The 26,820-nt window shown below is 43.8% G+C and overlaps 2 protein-coding genes and 2 long non-coding RNA genes across 6 annotated transcripts in view; 1 reads left to right on the top strand and 3 right to left on the bottom strand.

The window, feature by feature from the left end:
• The window catches only part of LOC139533549 (beta-2-microglobulin-like), a 296,734-nt gene that overhangs the window by 38,667 nt on the left and 231,247 nt on the right, over positions 1 to 26,820 (top strand). The gene's annotated exons all lie outside the window — the stretch shown is intronic.
• LOC139533552 (uncharacterized) overlaps positions 1 to 26,820 on the bottom strand; it is a 277,349-nt gene that overhangs the window by 15,218 nt on the left and 235,311 nt on the right. The window lies entirely within an intron of this gene.
• LOC139533539 (serine protease FAM111A-like) overlaps positions 1 to 26,820 on the bottom strand; it is a 75,915-nt gene that overhangs the window by 12,336 nt on the left and 36,759 nt on the right. The gene's annotated exons all lie outside the window — the stretch shown is intronic.
• Positions 11,127 to 21,542, bottom strand: LOC139533535 (uncharacterized). Its single transcript, XR_011666807.1, has 3 exons — positions 21,408 to 21,542; positions 20,001 to 20,284; positions 11,127 to 19,799 (listed from the first exon to the last, which is right to left on the bottom strand). It is a non-coding gene; the product is annotated as an uncharacterized lncRNA (long non-coding RNA).

Consider the following 26,820-nt stretch of genomic DNA (forward strand, 5'->3'; position numbering starts at 1 on the left):
GCGGGCGGCTCTGGCTGCTCCTGGCTGGCGGGCGGCTCTGGCTGCTCCTGACTGGCGGGCGGCTCTGGCTGCTCCTGACTGGCGGGCGGCTCTGGCTGCTCCTGACTGGCGGGCGGCTCTGGCTGCTCCTGACTGGCGGGCGGCTCTGGCTGCTCCTGACTGGCGGGCGGCTCTGGCTGCTCCTGACTGGCGGGCGGCTCTGGCTGCTCCGGACTGGCGGGCGGCTCTGGCTGCTCCTGACTGGCGGGCGGCTCTGGCTGCTCCTGACTGGCGGACGGCTCTGGCGGCTCCTGACTGACGGACGGCTCTAGCGGCTCCTGACTGACGGGCGGCTTTGAAGGCTCAGGACAGACGGGCGGCTCTAGCGGCTCCTGACTGACGGACGGCTCTGAAGGCTCAGGACAGACGGGCGGCTTTGAAGGCTCAGGACAGACGGGCAGCTCAGACGGCGCTGGGCAGACGGGCAGCGCAGGCGGCGCTTGGCAGACGGACAGCTCTGACGGCGTTGGGCAGACGGGCAGTGCAGGCGACGCTGGGCAGACGGACAGCGCAGACGGCGCTGGGCAGACGGCAGACTCTGGCCGGCTGAGGCGCACAGTAGGCCTGGTGCGTGGTGCCGGAACTGGTGGTACCGGGCTGGAGACACGCACCATAGGGCGAGTGCGTGGAGGAGGAACAGGGCTCTGGAGACGCACTGGAAGCCTGGTGCGTGGTGTTGGCACTGGTGGTACTGGGCTGGGGCGGGGAGGTGGCCCCGGATATACCGGACCGTGCAGGCGTACTGGCTCCCTTGAGCACTGAGCCTGCCCAACCTTACCTGGTTGAATGCTCCCCGTAGCCCGACCAGTGCGGGGAGGTGGAATAACCCACACTGGGCGGTGTTGGCGAACCGGGGACACCATGCGTAAGGCTGGTGCCATGTACACCGGCCCGAGGAGACGCACTGGAGACCAGACGCGTTGAGCCGGCTTCATGGCACCTGGCTCAATGCCCAATCTAGCCCGGCCGATACGAGGAGCTGGAATTTCCCGCCCCGGGCTATGCACACGTACAGGAGACACCGTGCGCTCTACCGCATAACACGGTGTCTGCCCGTACTCTCGCTTCCCACGGTAAGCACGGGGAGTTGGCGCAGGTCTTCTACCTGACTTCGCCACACTCCCTTGTAGCCTCCCTCCAAGAAATGTTTGGGTTTGACTCTCAGGCTTCCAGCCTCGCTTCCGTGCTGCCTCCTCATATCGCCTCCTCTCGGCTTTAGCTGCCTCCAGCTCTTCATGATGGAAGCGATATTCTCCCGGTTGTGCCCAAGGTCCCTTACCGTCCAGTATTTCCTCCCAAGTCCATGACTCCTGTGTATGTTGCTCCTGCTGCTGCTTAACACACTGCTTGGTCTTTTTGTGGTGGGTTATTCTGTCACGATCGTCTTCTGTGGAAAGAGTGGACCAAGGCGCAGCGTGATACGAATACATCTTCCTTTTTATTGTGAGAAGATGAACACGAAACGAAACGCTTTTACAAACTAACAAAAAACAACAAACGACCGTGATGCTACAAAACGAAAGTGCAGACACAAGCTACTAACGTTTAGACATAGACAAAAAACACATACATCCCCCATGTCACACCCTGACCTAACTAAAATAATAAAGAAAAAAAAGATAACTAAGGCCAGGGCGTGACAGTTCTGTACAGTGTAGGCTACTCTTCACTGATAAACTGTGTTCTGTACAGTGTAGGCTACTCTTCACTGATAAACTGTGTTATGTACAGTGTAGGCTACTCTTCACTGACAAACTGTGTTCTGTACAGTGTAGGCTACTCTTCACTGATAAACTGTGTTATGTACAGTGTAGGCTACTCTTCACTGACAAACTGTGTTCTGTACAGTGTAGGCTACTCTTCACTGATAAACTGTGTTCTGTACAGTATAGGCTACTCTTCACTGACAAATTGTGTTATGTACAGTGTAGGCTACTCTTCACTGATAAACTGTGTTCTGTACAGTGTAGACTACTCTTCACTGATAAACTGTGTCCTGTACAGTGTAGGCTACTCTTCACTGATAAACTGTGTTCTGTTGGGGATTCAAAAAACATTTTTTATCTTTTTTTTATCAAGGCAAGTGTTGGTTCCGTTTTTCTGTGCTCCGTTTTATTTACTTAACAAATAAGGAACACTCAAAATGTGCACTTATAAATCATTACAATTTTAATCAAAATACAGCTGTAGACAGAAGTCAAAGATCAAACATCACATACACAACTAGTGTCTCCTGAGTTCTGCCCTATAAGAAAAGTCCAAGTTGCTTTAATCATGCTTGTAGTCAGCCCCCTGTGATGTCACTGCATACGTCATTACCTGCTACTCCTCAGACCAAACCCATGCATACACAGCTATACAAACTTGCAAGAGATACAATCGTTCCAGTGTTTTCTAAGGCCTCAGCAGTAAATGTCCACTCCCCCAAGTGGATTTCTAGAGGTATGTCTGACTAGCTTCTTATCTCTTCTACTCCCCTGCAGGGCTCTATGTTTATCTTTGAAGTGCTTTCTCACAGACCCCATACAATAATTTCACACATTTCTCAGATCATTTCTTTATAAGAGGTAGAGACTTAGAAAAGACTGTGGAACAATTTTAAAACCTTATAATGAATATATATATAGTTAATCTGTAGTCTAGGACCTTATAAATCTATTAATACAACATAAGCATAAACAAATATTATAATACATCAAACATTTGGTGCGGCCCCTATCATGACCCCAATTTGACCCCATCATTCCCCCCTTTGAGACTCACCCAGAGTCTCACACCATCAACCATAATATTCTCCTCTGATATCAAACAGATTTGTCAATCCCCCGGATCCATTTGATCCCAGGGATGGCCTGCTAAAGGAAAAAAACACTCCTGAGGTTCCTGGAATGCTGGTAGTGGTGGGTTGAGTCTGTCTATACTCCCATTCTTCCTTCTTCCTTCTACCACATGAAGTAAGTTTGCTCCCTTCTTGTGACCACCCCAAGTCCCCAAATGTTCAACAGTCTTTTGAGCCAAGCACGTTATTATACAGAAAGCAACAACAAAGCACAGTAGTCCTACCAGAAGTGGAACAATCATGGCATCCAGGAACATCATTACCTTACCCATCATGTGAAAATACACCCTTAAACCAGTGTCCAATTTGGTCAAAGATAGTGTTGTCAGCTTTTACCAGAGTACAACCTAATTTATCCAGGTCATTAATAATAGCTGTCATGTTGTCAGAGGAGTCAGGAAGCAACATGACACAGTAATCTTAATCGTCTCTTCCAAAGGACCTGTAGCCCCCTCTGTCTTTAGCCAATATGTGCCATTTCATCTCTGGTCACTACTGCCTTCAAATTCTGCACATCTAGTGACAACTGAGTAAAACCCTGTACGGTCAAATTAGTAAGGGCCTGCATGGAGTATGTCCACTTGTTAATCCCCTTACCCTTTACTACAACTCCTGCACCTGGACAGATTACCAGGGCTGCCATCTCTACCTGAGACAGCACATGTCCAGAAGATTCATTATTTTGAGCCACTGCTCTTTTATCTCTGTCATTCGATCTGAAACTAATTTGCAAAGAACTGTTCAACAGCTCAGAAGCAGGTAATGTTGCTGCTATCAGTTCAGTTTCCCCCAGATAACAACACCCTTTCCATCCCCTGGGGAGGAACATGTAGCCATTACCCCAACAGATCCAGAGATGATCTGGAGGTGTCCCCATGCCTTTGCCTATGTTTGACATATTTATCCTAGTTATCAATTGTTGCCCATCCAGTACATCAAAACTACTGGTATCCGTTTTTAGGCCTGTGTAAGACAGGCAAATAGTGGTGTTCCCTACATCCACATTCCCTGAGTTGCAGATACAAACAGGGGGAGTTATGGTGAGTTTTCATCCTGTCAACACAACATCTCCTTTATCATTTAGGGGCTTTACACTACCAGTCAGATACTCTCCCCATTGTACTTCTGGAGGTCCTCTGCATTTAATCAGCTGAGAAATGTTACCTGGTTGTACGCTAAGAACCTTCTTCCACCTTGGCCATTTAGTCTCAATGGGCCCACCCTCCTTAAATTCTTTACCTGCATCTGAACTATTACCTGTTGTCCTATTGGATAATCCACCTTCCCATGTTGCTTCCTTCCCCCTAGTGACCAACATCAGAATAGTATAATTGCTGTTTCTTTGTTGAACCCTGTTATTGTTCCTTTGCATAAAATGGAGTAATTAACATCCAAAATCATTCTTTCCCATTGGTACTGCCTGGGTTCCCTACAGAAAGGCTGTGGAGGTGGGTTTCTGGAAATTGTTACCCGTGTGCCAGATGTGTTCCCCTTCCCCTCTAATTTTATTTTATTTATTTTATTTTACCTTTATTTAACTAGGCAAGTCAGTTAAGAACAAATTCTTATTTTCAATGACGGCCTAGGAACAGTGGGTTAACTGCCTGTTCAGGGGCAGAACGACAGATTTGTACCTTGTCAGCTCGGGGATTTGAACTTGCAACCTTTCGGTTACTAGTCCAACGCTCTAACCACTAGGCTACCCTGCCTAGTGACATACCCTGCCTAGTGACATACATAATACTATGTATGTCACTGCTTTCATCCATTTATTATTCTCCACATCCCCGTCCACAAAGGGAACGAGTAGGATTTGGAGAGCAATAAATACCCTGCACGTGTGTTTACATGGTTGCGATTTTCTTGTTTCACAACCATAGTGTGTGTGTATGATGGTGTCCTCGACATCTGATGACTCTTCAAGTTCTGTGGCTGAACCCTCTGTTGGTTCTTCTGGCCTTTGGTCTCGGCCCTCTGGCTATGGTCTTCCCCGTTTCTCCTCTGGCCCCTCCTCATCGGTGTCCTCCAAGCAGGACGGTTGCCAACCTGGGAGAAGCCTGCAATGGGAGAGATGGTGCCAATCGAACCTTTCTGCTACCCGGATTGCAGTTGGTGTTGCCATGGTCACCTGGAAGGGTCCCATCCATCTTGGCTGGTTCCATTTTCTTTTATGGACCCGTAGTTTCACTCAGTCTCCTACACAGATGGTTAGAGCATCTGGAGCCTCACCTGGGATCGGTTCTACTGCTTTCCTCGTGTGAGAGTGGAGAGATCTTACAACAGAGATTAGTTCCTTCATGTACTCAAGATGGTCACACTGAGCATAATTCAGGTCTATCTGTCGGTCTGTCATTGGTCTCACCCCTGGGGTGTTCATTGGTCGTCATGTAAGTATTTCATAAGGTGTACACCCAATCCCTTTACTAATGCTACTCCTCATTTTCATAAGGACAAAAGGTAATCCCTCTACCCATGTCATTCCCGTGGAATGACATAGTTTGGCAAGGGAGCCTGGCAAGGGAGCCTTTCAGGGTCTGATTAGCCCTCTCAGTAACTCTGTTACTCTGTGGATGATAGATGGACACAAACTTCTGGTCAACACCCATCATTTTAGCCACCTGTGCAACCACATCTCCTGTGAAATGGGTGCCATTGTCGGCCGACAAAACTTCAGGGATCCGAAATCTAGGTATAATTTCCCTGACCAATAGCTTAGCAACTGTTTTTGCATCACAATTAGTAGTGGGGAATGCCTCCACCCACCTGGTGAACTTGTCAATCAACACCAAGCAGTACCTCTTTCTCTCTTTTCTCTCTGTCATATCAATGAAATCCATGGCCAAATGTGTAATGGGAAATGGCCTGGCTCTAATGGTGTTCCTGCCTGTATGTTAAAACAGAACACAAGTCTCACACCTGTAAATATGCTGTTTCACAAATTGAGTCAAGTTTGGGCAGAACCAGGAATCCAAAATTTGCCCATGTGCAAGGGAACAAATTTGTGAAACCATGTCAGATGGCAAACAGGGGTCCCACAGGCCATCTTTGTTTCTCAAACATCCTCTCTGAGCCCAGAGTTGGTGGTGGAGAGTGTCATGTGACTGATGTTTAATCAGATCCTCTAAGGGTGAGGCTGTAACCACAGACAGAGGCAGAGAGAAAACGTGACAGAGAGAAGCAGCGGTTTTAGAACCTCCATCCGCTAGTGCATTACCCTCACTCTCAAAGTCAGCTTTACCAGTGTGCCAATTTTAGAAATTTCTTGTAGTTTCAAGAATTCATAAGAGATTATTACTAAACTGAGAGAATATTACTAAACTGAGAGAGTATTACTAAACTGAGAGAGTATTACAAAACTGAGAGAGTATTACTAAACTGAGAGAGTATTACTAAACTGAGAGAGTATTACTAAACTGAGAGAATATTACTCAACTGAGAGAATATTACTCAACTGAGAGAGCTGAGAGAATATTACTAAACTGAGAGAATATTACTAAACTGAGAGAATATTACTAAACTGAGAGAGTATTACAAAACTGAGAGAATATTACTAAACTGAGAGAGTATTACTAAACTGAGAGAGTATTACTAAACTGAGAGAGTATAACTCAACTGAGAGAGTATTACTAAACTGAGAGAGTATTACTAAACTGAGAGAATATTACTAAACTGAGAGAATATTATTAAACTGAGAGAGTATCACTAAACTGAGAGAATATTACTCAACTGAGTATTACTAAACTGAGAGAGTATTACTAAACTGAGAGAGTATTACTAAACTGAGAGAGTATTACTCAACTGAGAGAGTATTACTAAACTGAGAGAGTGTTACTAGACTGAGAGAGTATTACTAAACTGAGAGAGTATTACTAGACTGAGAGAGTATTACTAAACTGAGAGAGTGTTACTAAACTGAGAGAGCTGAGAGAGTATTACAAGTATTTCATAGAAAATAATTAACAATCCAAATGCAATTTGACAGTATAATGTACTACCTTAACAATAGCTAGTTTCCTTGGTAACGTAATAGCCTCCAACAAAGACTCAACATGTAATCTGTTCTTTATTGGAATACCAGCCACTGTGGTAAAACCTCTCTCTCTCCAAAACTCCACACCACGACAAACACCATAGCATATGCCGAGTCTGAGTAGATAGTCAAATCTAACCCTGTCCCTTTTTCACATGCTATAGAGAGAGCAAGGAGTTCAGCCTGTTGTGCAGAAACATAGTCTACCAGTGGTTGCTCAATGTACACTTTCTTGCCATACGATGTAACACAATAGCCTGCATGTTTCTTACCTGTCACTTGATCTATGTATGCTGAATCGTCGACGCACAGCACCATGTCTGCGAAGTCCAGAGGAGTATCGTAGAGATCAGGCCTTGCCTTTGAATCAGCCGAGATTTGTTCAATGCAATTATGTTATTCTCCATCTTCAAGTGATGCTAGTAGCTGTGCAGGATTCACCACAGTACGTACACCTTTTGAGTTGTACATTAGGTTGGGTCAATAGGCATTCATATCCAGCTATTCTGGTCCCAGTCATGCAGGAGTTGTTGTTGCTTATGATTGCCAGAACAGAGTGGGATACCAAAAGTACATCCTTCCTTGAGACCTCTGGGTAAGCACTGCTGTAGCAAACCCATTATTTCCCCCCACAAATAGAAAAAATGGCACATCATAGTTTGGCAAACCCAGCGCTGGTGTAGATGCCAATGCTTGTTTGAGTCTGATGAATGCCTCTTCTGTTTCAGACGTCCAGCTGAGGACTCTTCTTCCTCCTCCTCCACACATTTCCCTCAGTGGTCGTGCAATAAGCGAGTAATCGCAGATCCATTGCCTACAGTATCCAGTACACCCCAGAAATGACACCATTTCTGAGACTTTCGTTGGCTTCGAGGTATTGAGGATAGCTTCAATCCTTTCTTTTGACAGTGCTTTGCACTGATGGGTAATGTTCAGTCCTATGAATAGAACCTCTTCTTTCCACAATTGTAGTTTGGTTTTCGAGACCTTGTGGACTTTCTCATACAGCCTCTTCAACAAGTAAAGAGTGTCCTCCTTACAGTGGTCCATGTCAGAGCTGCAAACCAACAGGTCGTCAACATATTGTATCAGCTGACACCCTTTGGGAAAAGCCAAGTCTGCCAGATCATTTTGTAGGACTCTGTTGAAGATCGAAGGGCTGCAAGCATAACCTTGTGGAAGACGATTGTAACTAATTTGGAGCCCCCTATAGGTGAATGCAAAGATCTCTTTGCTTTCCTCACTGAGTGGGACCGAGAAAAAAGCTCCACTGAGGCCAACCACTGAAAATGCAGTAGAAGTTGTTGGTATGTTGCTCAAGACGATGGTGGGGTCTGGTACCATTGCCATCTCTTTGGTTAAAACTGCATTCAGAGGTCTGAAATCTTGAACCATTCTGTGGGTTTCCTTACAGGAAGAATGGGAGTGTTGTAGGGACTCACACATTCATACAAGACACCTCCTCTGGTTAGATTGTCTATCGTCAGGCCAATTCCCTCTTCTCCCTCTGGTGACATTGGGTATTGTTTTATTCTTGGACCTGAGCATCCATCCCTCAGTTGTATTTTCACGGGTGCAGCCGAAGCAATGAGACACACGTCATCATCACCTTGGCACCAAAGCCCCTCTGGTACTGCTGCCAGGGCTTCCTCTTCTTCTGGAGTTAAGGCCATGAGTCTTAGGGGGACTCAGTGTAGATGGCCTCTGATTCATGGTAAATCATTTCAGACTGAGTTGGTATGCAAGTGTAGACATGGCCAACATCAATCATCATGTCATCAAACTCATTGGTGTAAATGTTGCACAGATCCTGTTTCAGGTCATCCCTTCTGTCCCAGTGAGATTTGGTCAGCCTCTTAACCATGTGTCCCAGGTCTTTAGCTGCATAGCCCTGATTTGTTCGTAAGCTGACGTGTGACACACCTTTCAGGTTTTCCTCGATACCAGGAAAAGGTTGATCTGTCCAACTCACACCTGATGGCTAGGCCTTCTATTCCCAGGTAACATGGTCCGAGAACAATGGAGGGGTTTGTGTGCTGCAATGTGTTCTTCCCATTCTTGCTTGTAATCGTCATCCTCTCCTCCTTTGTCATAGTTCAGGGTGCAGTGTATGACCTCAGGGTCAAAGTGTTCACGTCCACCAGGTTGTAACTATTCCCCCAATTGTTCTCAAGTTCAGAAGTCTGAGCTGGTAGAACACATCCTTTCCAGTTGTTTGAAGGTCTTTTCCCGGGAGTAGAGGATATGCAGCCACTTCTCCACTGCTGTTCGTTAACAGGTTCCTTCGTTGCCATGGAAAGTATGCTGTCAGCTTTCCCTTTTCAAATCTGAGGGTCGCATTTAAGGCAGTCAATAGGTCACCTCATTATGGACTTTGGATTTGACAGAGGCCGGGCAGTTTCTGATGTAGTTAATGAACAGGTTCTCATTAGCCAGGCTGCTGTCGAAACACTCTCCTATCTCATCCACCCACATTATCTTGAAGTGGTTCATGCCACTTGTCCCAATCATGTTGCATGAGACGTCCCATGTCTCTCTCCCCAGGGGACATGTTCCTCAGTACTCCCCACAGTCTTTCCCTACATCTGTCAAGGGGCACTTCTGAGGCTGCTCCCGTCATATTAGTATTTCGGTTGAATTCGTCTAATTGGCTGTGGGACAAACACCTACCCATTACCACTAGGATATCACCATAACACAGGGTAAGGTGTCCATTCAGTGTCTCAAACGGCCTAATCCATCCTGATGCCCCTTTAGACAATCTAGGCAGCATTGCACTCATGTTAGTGAGGTCCCCAAATTTAAATTCACATACCGGCTGATCATTCACCATTTCAAATTGTAAGGGCATTTGGTTATACTCACTCAGTCTTACCATCTTTACTCATTTCCTTCTTTCTGTTGTTCAACAGGGTGAGTTTCTCATCCATCTCATCTACCTGTGACCTGACTGAGTTCTTTTCCGATCTCAGGTCTCTGAGTTTTGTTTCCTCCTTTTGTTTTCTCCTCTTCTTCCGTCTCCAGTTCCAAGTCCCGAGTCAGTTTGGTAATTGTTGCCATGATGGCCTTCAGGTCTGTTGTCGCCTGCTTCTTTGCTTTCAGCGTGTAGTTAATTTCTTTCAATAAATCATCATTTTCTTTCTTCCTCTTTCTCTTTTCTTCCGTCTCCTTTGTTTTCAGCAGATTCCTTGCAGAGTTCATGTTTATACTCCCGAATTCATCATCCTCTTCAACCATTTCCTCCTCACTTTCTCCTTCTTCTAATGAAAACGGCTTGTACTTGACCTTTTCCTTCTCCTTTGTCCAGGGTTTGACAGGGACATAGCTGCCCGTCTTTAAGTCCTTCATTCCTACTTTTGCTGCACTTTCATCATCCACTTCCTTCATAAATGTTCCTTTGATTATTATGTCTTTTACACCGGGGTCAACTGGTACCAAGGGGTGGTTATACCCTCTATGTAGGGTGGGGGTGCTGAAGGCTCCACCTTTTTGTTCTGCACCTTCTCTTTCTGTTTTCAATAGAAGTTCTAACCTGAGTTTCCTGTCCCAGGAATGTCTCTCCTTCCATTAACATGATATGTAACAGAGTGGTTGAGTTCTTTTGTTTCTTTTCATATCCATTTTTCTAGTTTGTATGACCCTTTCAACTATGTCCAAACGCTGCTTTGGAAACTGACTCTCTCCAGTCCCACGTGTCCATTTGTTCCATTTCTTGAAACACTTTTCCCATGGTAGATTAACATATTTTTCATTCAGATCTGCTTTACAACTCCAAGCTCTTCAACCCCTTTACAGGATTTTGCAGACATGGTGAGCGTCGGTTTTGGTTTTATTTGACAGTCAGCAGTGTAATGACTCATCTGCTTCCAGTGGCAGTTTTTTTATCCAACGAGAGACTGGGCGGAGGTGACCGCGGGCACGCACACCGACGAGATGCCGCACCCAACGGGGTAAGAAGAAACGACTATCAGAGGCAGAGGGGACCGTTCACACGGTCCCAGAACCCACGGGACTGAGTGTTTTTAATTTATCAAGCAAGATATTGAGCCCTGCCTATATCTCCTTGCTTAATAAAGGGTTATATTTTGTGCAACGATTTTGATGTTAAGGTAGACATGTTTAAGTTTTTTAGAAACATCCGTTTAAGGGAATATTTTAACTCTGTAACGATCTTCTTCATCTGAGGAACAGGAAAGATTGGACCAAAACGCAGCGTGGTAAGTGTCCATGTTAATTTATTATAACTGAACACGAAATACAAAATAACAAAGTGAAACCACGAAAATCGAAACAGTCCTGAAAGGTGACACAACACAAAACAGGAAACAACTACCCACAAACACCAGGTGGGAAAAGGCTACCTAAGTATGGTTCTCAATCAGAGACAACGATAGACAGCTGCCTCTGGTTGAGAACCATACCAGGCCAAACACATAGAAATAGAAAACATAGAAAAAAAACATAGAATGCCCACCCCAACTCACACCCTGACCAAACCAAAATAGAGACATAAAAAAGGAACTACGTTCAGGGCGTGACAATCTCCCCTAATCGTGATATTTCTACTGAACATGTAGGTTGCTCACCTGCACATACTCCGACTCCTTTTAGAATTAAGAGTTATTTTATACCTCCAGCCAATCTCAATCACTCTATTGCAGGGGTGTCAAACTCATTCCACGGAGGGCCTAGTGTCTGCAGGTTTTTGGTTTTTCCTTTCAATAAAGCCCTAGACAACCAGGTGTGGGGAGTTCCTAACTAATTAGTGATGTTAATTCATCAATCAAGTACAAGGGAGGAGCGAAAACCCGCAGACACTCGGCCCCCCGTGGAATGAGTTTGACACCTGTGCTCTATTGAGACATATTGCAGACTTGTTGAAAAATATGTTGTTCATCTCGTTAAGAACAAACAGAAGTCCATATCTTTCCATCATTTACCTCAGGATGAAAAACAAGCTTTGCTTGATTTACAACCCAATACGTCAGTCCTAGTAAAGGACACCAGAAGTATGATCTCTATTATTGAATCTCTTGATCCTCTCTATGATAACACTTTGTTAGGTACTTTTGATGTTGTGTCGTTATACACAAATATTCCACACGAGGGCAGTATTGAAGCTATGGAACATTTTCTTCTGCAACGTGACCCTTCTTATTTTATTTTATTTCCCCTTTATTTAACCAGATAGGCTAGTTGAGAACACCTTTATTTAACCAGGTAGGCTAGTTGAGAACAAGTTCTCATTTACAACTGCGACCTGGCCAAGATAAAGCAAAGCAGTTCGACACATACAACAACACAGAGTTACACATGGGATAAGCACACAGACAGTCAATAATACAGTAGAAAGATCAATGTACAGCATGTGCAAATGAGGTAGGATAAGAGAGGTAAGGCAATAAATAGGCCATGGTGGCAAAGTAATTACAATATAGCGATTAAATACTGGAATGGTAGGATGTGCAGGAGATGAATGTGCAAGTTGAGATACTGGGGTGCAAAGAAGCAAAATAAATAAATAAATACAGTATGGGGATGAGGTAGATTGGATGGGCTATTTACAGATCAAATCAAATGTATTTATAAAGCCCTTCTTACATCAGCTGATATCTCAAAGTGCTGTACAGAAACCCAGCCTGAAACCCCAAACAGCAAGCAATGCAGGTGTAGAAGCACAGTGGCTAGGAAAAACTCCCTAGAAAGGCCAAAACCTAGGAAGAAACCTAGAGAGGAACCAGGCTATGAGGGGTGGCCAGTCCTCTTCTGGCTGTGCCGGGTGGAGATTATAACAGAACATGGCCAAGATGTTCAAATGTTCATAAATGACCAGCATGGTCAAATAATAATAATCACAGCAGTTGTCGAGGGTGCAACAGGTCAGCACCTCAGGAGTAAATGTCAGTTGGCTTTTCATAGCCGATCATTGAGAGTATCTCTACCGCTCCTGCTGTCTCTAGAGAGTTGAAAACAGCAGGTCTGGGACAGGTAGCACGTCCGGTGAACAGGTCAGGGTTCCATAGCCGCAGGCAGAATAGTTGAAACTGGAGCAGCAGCACGGCCAGGTGGACTGGGGACATCAAGGAGTCATCATGCCAGGTAGTCCTGAGGCATGGTCCTAGGGCTCAGGTCCCCCGAGAGAGAGAGAGAGAGAGAGAAAGAAAGAAAGAAAGAGAGAAAGAGAGAATTAGAGAGAGCATACTTAAATTCACACAGGACACTGGAGAAATACTCCAGATATAACAGACTGACCCTAGCCCCCCAACACATAAACTACTGCAGCATAAATACTGGAGGCTGAGACAGGAGGGGTCAGGAGACACTGTACCTGTACACAGATGAGCTATGTACAGGTGCAGTGATCTGTGAGCTGCTCTGACAGCTGGTGCTTAAAGCTAGTGAGGGAGGTAAGAGTCTCCAGCTTCAGAGATTTTTGCAGTTCGTTCCAGTCATTGGCAGCAGAGAACTGGAAGGAGAGGCGGCCAAAGGAAGAATTGGCTTTGGTGGTGACCAGTGAGATATACCTGCTGGAGCGCGTGCTATGGGTGGGTGCTGCCATGGTGACCAGTGAACTGATATAAGGCGGGGCTTTACCTAGCAGAGACTTGTAGATGACCTGGAGCCAGTGGGTTTGGGTACGAGTATGAAGCGAGGGCCAGCCAATGAGAGCATACAGGTCGCAGTGGTGGGTAGTATATGGGGCTTTGGTGACAAAACGGATGGCACTGTGTTAGACTGCATCCAATTTGTTGAGTAGAGTGTTGGAGGCTATTTTGTAAATGACATCGCCGAAGTCCAGGATTGGTAGGATGGTCAGTTTTACGAGGGTATGTTTGGCAGCATGAGTGAAGGATGCTTTGTTTTGCGAAATAGGAAGCCGATTCTAGATTTAATTTGGGATTGTAGATGTTTATTGTGAGTCTGGAAGGAGAGTTTACAGTCTAACCAGACACCTAGGTATTTGTAGTTGTCTACATATTCTAAGTCAGAACCATCCAGAGTAGTGATGCTGGACGGGCGGGCAGGTGCGGGCAGCGGTCGGTTGAAGAGCATGCATTTAGTTTTACTTGCATTTAACCTGTCTAGGACTGGGGTTTCGCTAGCGGCACCCCTTTCCGCTAGCGGAACCCCTCGCCAACAGCCAATGAAATTGCAGGGCGCCAAATACAAATCAACAGAAATCTCAGAAATTAAATTTCTCAAACATACAAGTATTAGGCACCATTTTAAAGATAAAATTCTCGTTAATCCAGCCAGTGTCTGATTTCAAAAATGCTTTACAGTGAAAGCTCCACAAACAATTTGTTAGGTCACTACCAAGCCACAGAAAAACTCAGCCATTTTTCCAGCCAAAGAGAGGAGTCACAAAAAGCACAAATAGAGATAAAAATTTATCACTAACCTTTGATGATCTTCATCAGATGACCCTCATAGGACTTCATGTTACACAATACATGTATGTTTTGTTCGATAAAGTGCATATTTATATCAAAAAATCTAATTTTACATTGGCGTGTTATGTTCAGTAGTTCTAAAACATGCGGTGATTGTGCAGAGAGCCACATGAATTCACAGAAATACTCATTATAAATGTTGATGAAAATTCAAGTGTTATGCATGGAACTTTAGATACACTTCTCCTTAATGCAACCGCTGTGTCAGATTTCAAAAAAACTTTACGGAAAAGCATAATCTGAGTATGGCGCTCAGAGCCCAAACCAGCCAAAAGAAATATCTGCCATGTTGCACAGTCAACATTAGTCAAAAATAGCATTATAAATATTCACTTACCTTTGATGATCTTCATCAGAATGCACTCCCAGGAATCGCAGTTCCACAATAAATGTTTGTTTTGTTCGATAATGTCCATCATTTATGTCCAAATAGCTTCTTTTGTTAGGGTGTTAGGTAAACAAATTCAAACGCGCGTTCAGGTCCAGTCGGACGAAATGTTCAAAAAGTTATATTACAGGTCGAAGAAACTTGTCAAACTAAGTATAGAATCAATCTTTAGGATGTTTTTATCATAAATGTTCAATAATGTTCCAACCGGAGAATTGGTGTGCGTGGCTCTCTACCAGACCACTGACTCAAAGAGCTCTCATCCGGCCCCACTTCACAGTAGCAGCCTGAAACCACGTTCTAAAGATGGTTGACATCTAGTGGAAGCCTTAGGAAGTGCAACTTGACCCATATCCCACTGTGTATTCGATAGGGCTGAGTTCAAAAACTACAAACCTCAGATTTCCCACTTCCTGTTTGGATTTTATCTCAGGTTTTTGCCTGCCATATGAGTTCTGTTATACTCACAGACATCATTCAAACAGTTTTAGAAACTTCAGAGTGTTTTCTATCCAATACTAATAATAATATGCATATATTAGCATCTGGGACTGAGGAGGAGGCAGTTTACTCTGGGCATGCTTTTCATCCAAAAGTGAAAAAGCTGCCCCCTATCCCAAAGAAGTTAAGAGCAGTTGGAGGCCACGGAAGGAGAGTTGTATGGCGTTGAAGCTCATCTGGAGGTTAGTTAATACAGTGTCCAACGAAGGGCCAGAGGTATACAGAATGGTGTCATCTGCGTAGAGGTGGATCAAATAATCACCAGCAGCGAGAGCGACATCATTGATGTATACAGAGAAGATAGTCGGCCCGAGAATTGAACCCTGTGGCACCCCCATAGAGACTGCCAGAGGTCCGGACAACACGCCCTCCGATTTGACATACTGAACTCTATCGGAGAAGTCGTTGGTGAACCAAGAGAGGCAATCATTTGAGAAACCAAGGCTGTTGAGTCTGCCAATAAGAATGTTGTGATTGACAGAGTCGAAAGCCTTAGCCAGGTCGATGAATACGGCTGCACAGTAATGTCTCTTATTGATGGCGGTTAAGATATCGTTTAGGACCTTGAGCGTGGCTGAAGTGCACCCATGACCAGCTCTGAAACCAGATTGCATAGCGGAGAAGGTACGGTGGGATTCTAAATGGTCGGTGATCTGTTTGTTAACTTGGCTTTCAAAGACCTTAGAAGGGCAGGATAGATATAGGTCTGTAGCAGTTTGGGTCTAGAGTGTCTTCCCCTTTGAAGAGGGGGATGACCGCGGCAGCTTTACAATCTATGGGAATCATAGACGATACGAAAGAGAGGTTGAACAGGCTAGTAATAGGGGTTGCTACAATTTCGGCGGATGATTTTAGAAAGAGAGGGTCCAGATTGTCTAGCCAGGCTGATTTGTAGGGGTCCAGATTTTGCAGCTCTTTCAGAACATCAGCTATCTGGATTTGGGTGAAGGAGAAGTGGGGGAGGTTTGGGCGAGTTGCTGTGGGGAGCGCAGGGCTGTTGACCGGGGTAGGGGTAGCCAGGTGGAAAGCATGGCCAGCCGTAGAAAAATGCTTATTGAAATTCTCAATTATTGTGGATTCATCAATAGTGACAGTGTTTCCTAGCCTCAATGCAGTGAGCAGCTGGGAGGAGGTGCTCTTATTCTCCATGGATTTTACAGTGTCCCAGAACTTTTTTGAGTGTACTACAGGATGCAGGCAGTGATCGCTGAGATCTTGGTTGAAAACCCTTCCGGTCCATGCATTAGGACATTGGCTCAAATAGTACTCACACACAACTACTTCATGTTTTTAAATTATTTCTTTATTTGTTTTTTAACTAGGCAAGACAGTTAAGAACAAATTCTTATTTGCAATGATGGCCTAGGAATATTGTAAGCCAATGTGCAGTTAAGCTGCTGCGCCTTCTTCACAACGCTGTCTGTGTGGGTGGACCATTTCAGTTTTTCCGTGATGTGTACACCGAGGAGGGTGCTCCCTCTGCTGTTTCCTGAAGTCCACAATCATCTCCTTTGTTTTGTTGACGTTGAGTGTGAGGTTATTTTCCTGACACCACACTCCGAGGGCCCTCACCTCCTCCCTGTAGGCCGTCTCGTCGTTGTTGGTAATCAAGCCTACCACTGTAGTGTCGTCCGCAAACTTGATGATTGAGTTGGAGGCGTGCATGGCCACGCACTCGTGGGTGAACAGGGAGTACAGGAGAGGGCTCAGAACGCACCCTTGTGGGGCCCCAGTGTTGAGGATCATCGGGGTGGAGATGTTGTTACCTACCCTCACCACCTGGGGGCGGCCCGTCAGGAAGTCCAGTACCCAGTTGCACAGGGCGGGGTCGAGACCCAGGGACGGTAAGCAAATTGGAGTGGGTCTAGGGTGTCAGGTAGGGTGGAGGTGATATGGTCCTTGACTAGTCTCTCAAAGCAGGTGTTCTTATTCTCCATGGACTTTACAGTGTCCCAGAACTTTTTTGAGTTTGTGTTGCAGGAAGCAAATTTCTGTTTGAAAAAGCAAACCTTAGCTTTCCTAACTGCCTGTTTATATTGGTTCCTAACTTCCCTGAAAAGTTGCATATCACGGGGGCTATTAGATGCTAATGCAGAACGCCACAGGATGTTTTTGTGCTGGTCAAGGGCAGACAGGTCTGGAGTGAACCAAGGGCTATATCTGTTCCAATAAAATGGGCACATCACCATATCCCTCTATAGCTGATGTCTACAGTTGAAAATAAGTGAAGGGGAAGGCGGTTAGCCTAGATGGGCAGCGGGTAGCCTAGAGGTTAGAGTGTTGGGCTAGCCATTGAAAGGTCACTGGTTCAAACACCAGAGCTGACAAGGTGACAAATCTGTCTCTGTGCCCTTGAGCAAGGCACTTAACCCTAATTTGCTCCAGGGGCGCCGTACTACTATGGCTGACCCTGTAAAAGAATCCATTTCACTGCACATATCTGGTGTGTGTGACAATAAAATCATTTTTTTTTTTTGGGGGGGGGCCTAGTTGGCCTAAAGCTGCTTCTCAACTCACAGGTGACATCTGCAGCAGGATCAGCCAGAATTTCTGCATCTCATATATTTTACCACTTTGTGATATTGTGTCACATATTCTGTGAAGGATAGCCGTGTATTCAGGTGGACTTGTGGCCACCATCTCAGTGATCAATGTTATAAGAATGTCAATGAGCTCAAACAGATGTGGGTTTTTCATGGCAACATTGGTGAATCTTGAGAACATTTGAAGATTGTTTGTCTCCACCAAGTAGAACAATACGTTTTCTAGAATGGTCCTGAGAGGGATTGCATATTCAATCACACTCTGAGTTTCTTGAGTTTCCTTACATTTGTAAGAAAAGCCACCAGTATGCATGGCAATCACCTGGCAGCCATATACTGGGATGCCATGAATTATTTGACAATGACTGGGATTTATAACCGGAGACCCAGAGGCTCCATTAAGGCAGAAGGTGTTATAGGTCAGCACATCCGGTTTCCCCTGTATTATCTGCTCATAAAACTCTTTGTCCAACTCATTATCCCCAATGCTTTCTTGCATTAACATGATGGAGCTATGGTTTTCTCCTAAATGTTTGGTCTCAGCTGCAGTTCTTTGTTCCACCTCTATTATGGTCGTGGAATCAATCTTTTTAATCCCTCCTTCTGGATGGCCAACGATGTAGATCCCACCTGTCTGAGGGACTGGGCCATACTTCTGAAGGAGACCTGGAGGAAACTTCTTGCCTTTTAATGGGGTACTCAACTCCAGTATGGCATAGTCAACCTGACGCCCCCACCTATCAACTCCATATTGGAGGGCAACCACTTCTGGTTTAACATTTACCTTCCACTGTTCTGATCCAAGTGGGTTGTCAAAATTAAACGTGACAGTTGTGGGAACCGACAGTGTCTTTCCCTGAAGTACACCTTTATCCTTGAACAAATGACCATTTGTCAGGATGAGGTTATCGAACAGCAGGAAACCTGTTCCTTCGATCAATTCGTGTTCAACCTTACAGACTGAGGTGGTCACTTCTGCCAGCTCTATTAACCTGTACACTTCAGTAAAACTCTCCGGTTTCTTACCAAATTCCTCCCTCATCAACTCTATCACTTCAGACTCAGATTTCTCCTGTGGATACCTACTCTTCATGTGATCTAGTAAACCTTTAAACTGGTCGCATAAGATCTGCTGAATTTCCCTCGAATCTGGCATGGGAATGTATTTTTGTTTCTTATTTGCCTGTCGCTTCTGTGTCATATTTCCCACTGAGGGCCCCTCCTCTGATGTTGAACTTGGGTTGGACTGAGAGGGCCCCTCCTCTGATGTTGAACTTGGGTTGGACTGAGAGGGTTGTGTGGTGTCACCCTCAGATTTGAATCTTGTGTCAGAAATCTTTGATTTTGTGGTGCCAAGCACCTTTCTGTTTGTCGGTTCCTTTAGGAAAATTTGAAATCTGCGATCTTCTAGCTTGTTTACTACAGTGGACATAGTAATATTTGTTTGTTTTTGGGGTTCCTCACAAAGTGTACATGTTTTTTCAAACACTATGTCTGAGAAACGCCCATCTGCTTCCAGAGCTGACTTGACTGTATCCCCAGATTTTGCATAGATACACAGAGGGCTAAAATTCTTACGTTTTTGGTGTTTAAGTATCTCCTTGCTTGTGATATTTTTCCCACCTGTTACCTCAACACAGAAAGTGACAAATGTGGATTTTTCCTGTTGCTCTTTTCCCTGTGCAAGTTCTTTTCCCTGTTCAAGTTCTTTTCCCTGTTCAAGTTCCCTTTTCCCATCTATGGCCGGTGTTTTAGTTTTAGGGAAAGTGTATATAACGAGGGTCTCATCTTTCTTAATTAAGCAACATGGAAAGTGCTCCACTATGGCCCCTTTTTCATTCACAATGACAACTTCTCTCCCCTTCACCTTTTTCATTAGTTTACAGAAGATCTCATTTCTTTTGAGAACTTCTATTATGTTGCCAGGTTCGGTACAGGTGATTTCCCCTTTATATATCAGGGCTGTGTCTCCGCTAGAAAAGGAGAATCGGTGACAGTGTTCTTCCTGTGGAGGAATTTATAAAGAATGTTACTAATCTTTATAAATATTATGTTTGTCTGGTTAAATTATAATAAATTGTGCCCCATAACATATTCCGAGGATTCTTAGGCATGTTAAAGCTTATCAAAACCAGTTAGTCATTATCAATATACTAAACAAATACTTCATGATGGATTAGAAATGTGTTATTAACATTATACTGACCTTGTTATTATGAGGTTCAGACATTTTCATCTTTTTGTTATTTGAAGCCATTTGATCTGACGATGGATCGCTCTGACGATGGATCGCTCTGGCGATGGATCGCTCTGGCGATGGATCGCTCTGACGATGGATCGCTCTGGCGATGGATCGCTCTGACGATGGATCACGCTGGCGATGGATCGCTCTGACGATGGATCACTCTGGCGATGAATCACTCTGACGATGGATCACTCTGACGATGGATCACTCTGACAATGGATCACTCTGACGATGGATCACTGGAACTGAAGAATAAACAGGAGTTTGACGTTCTAAGTAAAGACAGAAAATTATTATGCTGTAGATACACAATAACAGTCCTTTTACATCCTGCCATATTTATAATATTAGTTATCCTGAACAACAGCAGGATTCAACATGAATTCATGGACTCAACTAACAGCCCCCCCCCCCCCCCCACCAACAGGATTCAACATGAATTCATGGACTCAACTAAACAAAGTTTGCAGTTCGAACAAAAAGAAACATGACACCAAATCAATTATAACATGCGTTCTCACCTCACAATTTTTTACTTGTCATGATTGGTCCAATGTGATTTGAATGGGGACCACAGTTTGTATTCTCTCTTCCTCTTTGTTTTGGAACATTTAATCAAACCCACTTTTATCCCTGAACCTGTTTCATATTATCATGGTTATATTATCGCGTCCGAATAGAGCTACTGACTCTTCTGTCTCACCCTTCACTCCACCCTGACTACATCGCAACAAACGACGAGTATCACACACCGGGAATCTTCCCCCTCAACTGGTTCTCCTTCACATTTACAGCTCCCCCGGTAATCACTCCTTTCAACGGCGCTCTGTTCCTAAGAGCAAATCAAATAACCGATCTTGTCCCGAGTTGCGTGATATTGAGCGCCAGTTCCCTCCAAGGCGGAAGAAGTACACATCACAAGCACACTACAGATTACCTTCACTGACTCAACTCATTTTACACCCACACTGAAACTACAAAAGAACCCGCCAAAAAACAAATGGACCCGCCAAAAAGGCCAGGATCAACTCTCCAAAAATGTCCCTCCTACTGGACCAGATTCTTCTTTAACATGTCCGTTTATGTGAGGCTCAGGTTCCCGAGCTCTTCACTACACCTTCCACTTCACGTAACTCGTCCTCACTCACTTCCATTTCACTTCCAGCCCTCGACATTGTGTTTCTACTTGACACCAGTCTCTCCCCCACTTTCACAACAACTAGCCTACAGTCCGGAAAACTAAGCCTTGTTCTACTCGGTTATATTAACCGGTACACACTTCACAACTCGTATACAGACCCGTCTACATTTAGCTAACCTCGTCCAATTACTATTATGTGACATTATGTGTTTATACATAGTACCAACCTGTAAAACAGGAGACAAGATACGGCAGGATAACGTTTGCGTCTGTCCCGTTAGGCTTCTCTCAGAAGAATGAGGAAGTTCCAGCAGTTCGTTCATAGAAGTGACCAGATGTGAAGACACAACGTACCATTTGCCTCCTACTACTGGCAACAATAGGAAATGCATTTCAATAGGAAACCACTGGGAGGACTCAAGTTATACCCGGAATGAATCAGAAATGAAAATATTCCTCTTAAATGAAAGAAAAAAACACACGTGACCATAGATTTTACCTGTGTCACAAATGCAATTGATATCTTCCCTTTGAGTCATTGTTCTGTACAGTGTAGGCTACTCTTCACTGATAAACTGTATTCTGTACAGTGTAGGCTACTCTTCACTGATAAACTGTATTCTGTACAGTGTAGGCTACTCTTCACTGATAAACTGTATTCTGTACAGTGTAGGCTACTCTTCACTGATAAACTGTGTTCTGTACAGTGTAGGCTACTCTTCACTGATAAACTGTGTTCTGTACAGTGTAGGCTACTCTTCACTGATAAACTGTGTTCTGTACAGTGTAGGCTACTCTTCACTGATAAACTGTGTTCTGTACAGTATAGGCTACTCTTCACTGATAAACTGTGTTCTGTACAGTGTAGACTACTCTTTACTGATAAACTGTGTTCTGTACAGTGTAGGCTACTCTTCACTGATAAACTGTGTTCTGTACAGTGTAGGCTACTCTTCACTGATAAACTGTGTTCTGTACAGTGTAGGCTACTCTTCACTGATAAACTGTGTTCTGTACAGTGTAGACTACTGTTCACTGATAAACTGTTATGTACAGTGTAGGCTACTCTTCACTGATAAACTGTGTTCTGTACAGTGTAGACTACTCTTCACTGATAAACTGTTATGTACAGTGTAGGCTACTCTTCACTTATAAACTGTGTTCTGTACAGTGTAGACTACTCTTCACTGATAAACTGTGTTCTGTACAGTGTAGGCTACTCTTCACTAATAAACGGTGTTCTGTACAGTGTAGGCTACTCTTCACTGATAATCTGTGTTCTGTACAGTGTAGGCTACTCTTCACTGATAAACTGTGTTCTGTACAGTGTAGACTACTCTTCTCTGATAAACTGTGTTCTGTACAGTGTAGACTACTCTTCACTGATAAACTGTGTTCTGTACAGTGTAGACTACCCTTCACTGATAAACTGTGTTCTGTACAGTGTAGGCTACTCTTCACTGATAAACTGTGTTCTGTACAGTGTAGACTACCCTTCACTGATAAACTGTGTTCTGTACAGTGTAGGCTACTCTTCACTGATAAACTGTGTCCTGTACAGTGTAGGCTACTCTTCACTGATAAACTGTGTTCTGTACAGTGTAGGCTACTCTTCACTGATAAACTGTGTTCTGTACAGTGTAGGCTACTCTTCACTGATAAACTGTGTTCTGTACAGTGTAGGCTACTCTTCACTGATATACTGTGTTCTGTACAGTGTAGACTACCCTTCACTGATAAACTTTGTTCTGTACAGTGTAGACTACTCTTCACTGATAAACTGTGTTCTGATGGGGATTCTATTTTTTTTTACCTTTATTTAACTAGGCAAGTCAGTTAAGAACTGCATTTGTTCTTGCCTAGTTAAATAAAGGTTAGAAAAATATAAATCTTATTTAAAATGACTGTTTACCAGGGGTTAACTGCCTTGATCAGGGGCAGAACGACAGACTTTTACCTTGTCAGTTCGGGGATTCGACCCAGCAACCTTTCAGTTACTGGCTCAACACTTTAATCACACCTGCCGCCACTGGTCTGTGTTCTGTTGGGGATGGTCGCCGTGTTCTGTTGGGGATTGTCGCCGTGTTCTGTTGGGGATGGTCGCTGTGTTCTGTTGGGGATGGTCGCTGTGTTCTGTTGGGGATGGTCGCTGTGTTCTGTTGGAGATGGTCGCTGTGTTCTGTTGGGGATGGTCGCTGTGTTCTGTTGGGGATGGTCGCTGTGTTCTGTTGGGGATGGTCGCTGTGTTCTGTTGGGGATGGTCGCTGTGTTCTGTTGTGGATGGTCGCTGTGTTCTGTTGGGGATGGTCGCCGTGTTCTGTTGGGGATGGTCGCCGTGTTCTGTTGGGGATGGTCGCCGTGTTCTGTTGGAGATGGTCGCTGTGTTCTGTTGGGGATGTACATGTTTTCCCTCAATCTACACACAATACCCTACGGATGCACGATATATCGGTAAGCATATCGGAATCGGCCGATACAGGCTAAAAATGTCAACGTCGGCATTGGCTCTATGTATAGTTTAACACCTATGTGCAAAACCGATGTCAAAGCTGACATGCATATCTGTATAACGTAGGTAGATGAGGTACATATCTGTATAACGTAGGCAGATGAGGTACATATCTGTATAACGTAGGTAGATGAGGTACATATCTGTATAACGTAGGTAGATGAGGTACATATCTGTATAACGTAGGTAGATGAGGTACATATCTGTATAACGTAGGTAGATGAGGTACATATCTGTATAACGTAGGTAGATGAGGTACATATCTGTATAACGTAGGTAGATGAGGTACATATCTGTATAACGTAGGTAGATGAGGTACATATCTGTATAACGTAGGTAGATGAGGTACATATCTGTATAACGTAGGTAGATGAGGTACATATCTGTATAACGTAGGCAGATGAGGTACATATCTGTATAACGTAGGCAGATGAGGTACATATCTGTATAACGTAGGTAGATGAGGTACATATCTGTATAACGTAGGTAGATGAGGTACATATCTGTATAACGTAGGTAGATGAGGTACATATCTGTATAACGTAGGTAGATGAGGTACATATCTGTATAACGTAGGCAGATGAGGTACATATCTGTATAACGTAGGTAGATGAGGTACATATCTGTATAACGTAGGCAGATGAGGTACATATCTGTATAACGTAGGTAGATGAGGTACATATCTGTATAACGTAGGCAGATGAGGTACATATCTGTATAACGTAGGTAGATGAGGTACATATCTGTATAACGTAGGCAGATGAGGTACATATCTGTATAACGTAGGTAGATGAGGTACATATCTGTATAACGTAGGTAGATGAGGTACATATCTGTATAACGTAGGCAGATGAGGTACATATCTGTATAACGTAGGTAGATGAGGTACATATCTGTATAACGTAGGCAGATGAGGTACATATCTGTATAACGTAGGTAGATGAGGTACATATCTGTATAACGTAGGCAGATGAGGTACATATCTGTATAACGTAGGTAGATGAGGTACATATCTGTATAACGTAGGCAGATGAGGTACATATCTGTATAACGTAGGCAGATGAGGTACATATCTGTATAACGTAGGCAGATGAGGTACATATCTGTATAACGTAGGCAGATGAGGTACATATCTGTATAACGTAGGTAGATGAGGTACATATCTGTATAACGTAGGCAGATGAGGTACATATCTGTATAACGTAGGTAGATGAGGTACATATCTGTATAACGTAGGTAGATGAGGTACATATCTGTATAACGTAGGTAGATGAGGTACATATCTGTATAACGTAGGCAGATGAGGTACATATCTGTATAACGTAGGTAGATGAGGTACATATCTGTATAACGTAGGTAGATGAGGTACATATCTGTATAACGTAGGTAGATGAGGTACATATCTGTATAACGTAGGCAGATGAGGTACATATCTGTATAACGTAGGTAGATGAGGTACATATCTGTATAACGTAGGTAGATGAGGTACATATCTGTATAACGTAGGTAGATGAGGTACATATCTGTATAACGTAGGTAGATGAGGTACATATCTGTATAACGTAGGTAGATGAGGTACATATCTGTATAACGTAGGTAGATGAGGTACATATCTGTATAACGTAGGTAGATGAGGTACATATCTGTATAACGTAGGTAGATGAGGTACATATCTGTATAACGTAGGTAGATGAGGTACATATCTGTATAACGTAGGCAGATGAGGTACATATCTGTATAACGTAGGCAGATGAGGTACATATCTGTATAACGTAGGTAGATGAGGTACATATCTGTATAACGTAGGTAGATGAGGTACATATCTGTATAACGTAGGTAGATGAGGTACATATCTGTATAACGTAGGTAGATGAGGTACATATCTGTATAACGTAGGTAGATGAGGTACATATCTGTATAACGTAGGTAGATGAGGTACATATCTGTATAACGTAGGCAGATGAGGTACATATCTGTATAACGTAGGTAGATGAGGTACATATCTGTATAACGTAGGCAGATGAGGTACATATCTGTATAACGTAGGTAGATGAGGTACATATCTGTATAACGTAGGTAGATGAGGTACATATCTGTATAACGTAGGTAGATGAGGTACATATCTGTATAACGTAGGTAGATGAGGTACATATCTGTATAACGTAGGTAGATGAGGTACATATCTGTATAACGTAGGCAGATGAGGTACATATCTGTATAACGTAGGTAGATGAGGTACATATCTGTATAACGTAGGTAGATGAGGTACATATCTGTATAACGTAGGCAGATGAGGTACATCTCTGTATAACGTAGGTAGATGAGGTACATATCTGTATAACGTAGGCAGATGAGGTACATATCTGTATAACGTAGGTAGATGAGGTACATATCTGTATAACGTAGGCAGATGAGGTACATATCTGTATAACGTAGGTAGATGAGGTACATATCTGCATAACGTAGGCAGATGAGGTACATATCTGTATAACGTAGGCAGATGAGGTACATATCTGTATAACGTAGGTAGATGAGGTACATATCTGTATAACGTAGGTAGATGAGGTACATATCTGTATAACGTAGGCAGATGAGGTACATATCTGTATAACGTAGGCAGATGAGGTACATATCTGTATAACGTAGGCAGATGAGATACATATCTGTATAACGTAGGCAGATGAGGTACATATCTGTATAACGTAGGTAGATGAGGTACATATCTGTATAACGTAGGTAGATGAGGTACATATCTGTATAACGTAGGTAGATGAGGTACATATCTGTATAACGTAGGCAGATGAGGTACATATCTGTATAACGTAGGCAGATGAGGTACATATCTGTATAACGTAGGCAGATGAGGTACATATCTGTATAACGTAGGTAGATGAGGTACATATCTGTATAACGTAGGCAGATGAGGTACATATCTGTATAACGTAGGTAGATGAGGTACATATCTGTATAACGTAGGTAGATGAGGTACATATCTGTATAACGTAGGCAGATGAGGTACATATCTGTATAACGTAGGCAGATGAGGTACATATCTGTATAACGTAGGCAGATGAGGTACATATCTGTATAACGTAGGCAGATGAGGTACATATCTGTATAACGTAGGCAGA

Source organism: Salvelinus alpinus, chromosome 11, assembly GCF_045679555.1.
Source record: "Salvelinus alpinus chromosome 11, SLU_Salpinus.1, whole genome shotgun sequence".
Lineage (NCBI taxonomy): Eukaryota > Metazoa > Chordata > Actinopteri > Salmoniformes > Salmonidae > Salvelinus > Salvelinus alpinus.